At 52.4% G+C, this 950-nt stretch overlaps 1 protein-coding gene across 1 annotated transcript in view; it reads left to right on the plus strand.

Moving 5' to 3' along the window:
• Positions 1-315: 315 nt before the first annotated feature.
• LOC119585690 (probable G-protein coupled receptor Mth-like 1) overlaps positions 316-950 on the plus strand; it is a gene marked incomplete at its 3' end in the record, with an annotated part of 98,315 nt that continues 97,680 nt past the window's right edge. Inside the window, 1 exon segment of the mRNA XM_037934364.1 lies at positions 316-852.

Genomic DNA, 950 nt, shown 5'->3' on the forward strand with positions numbered 1-950 from the left:
GGCACGCAGGCGCAAATAGAGTATTTCGGTGACGTCGAAACCGGGAGTGAGAGTTGCCAAGCGCGACAAAAAGTTATGAAAAATCCCCGACGCGATAGTGCCTGAAAAGGAGAAAAAAATGAGGAAACGGAAAAACCTCCCATATTAAGAGAAAGGGATTCACCCCACCCCTCCCCTCTCCAATTCGAGCGAGAAAACAAGACTCCTCTTCAGGCGGGATTCGCGAAGGAACGTTTCCCTGGTCATCCCTGAGTGGGCGGAGCCTCGGGTGAACGTCAAGACCTCGACGACCTCCCGAGGAACAGTAAGGCGCGCGCCACCGAGGAGAGTGGAAGTGTTGAAGTCTCCATCCGCGCGGAGCTTTTGGTGTGGTGGTCGCGTCCGCCGGAATCTAAGCGGAATCCTTGCGGTACTCCGGACGAACTTTGCGATCATTGGAGTGACTGGACGAATCTGTGGACTATATTTGAGACCGATCTTACAGGAAGTCCGAACGGTGGACGATTAACAGAGAATAACACAGACCGTGGAATGGTGTAATTATGTCCGTGTTTTCTCCACAAACTCTCCTCGCTGTATGACTCAAGGTCGCCATCAGCGCGTTTTACGAAACACCGTATCATTCCACCCAAAAATTACCTCAACACCCCATCCCCCCCAAAAAATACCAAAATAAAAAACGGACTTAAATCCCCCCACCCAAAAAAGCAAACCCTCAAAACCTCAACGCAGAGAAGGAGAACCGCGCGTAGAATTTCCAGCTTTTAGAGAAAACAGTGACGGTCCATCCTTGCGGGGAAGGTCAGCGGCATCGGAGGGACCGAAAAACTCACTCGCTCGCTCGCTCTCCAGGTGAGTTCCGACGGAAGTGCTGTTCTTATGCTCGGCAGGAGAAGCCAGGAAGGTGCTGCCACTGAATAGCTGGCACCGCAGTTGGCGCTCTTGGCCAT

Source organism: Penaeus monodon, chromosome 20 (assembly GCF_015228065.2).
Source record: "Penaeus monodon isolate SGIC_2016 chromosome 20, NSTDA_Pmon_1, whole genome shotgun sequence".
NCBI classification, from domain to species: Eukaryota; Metazoa; Arthropoda; class Malacostraca; order Decapoda; family Penaeidae; genus Penaeus; species Penaeus monodon.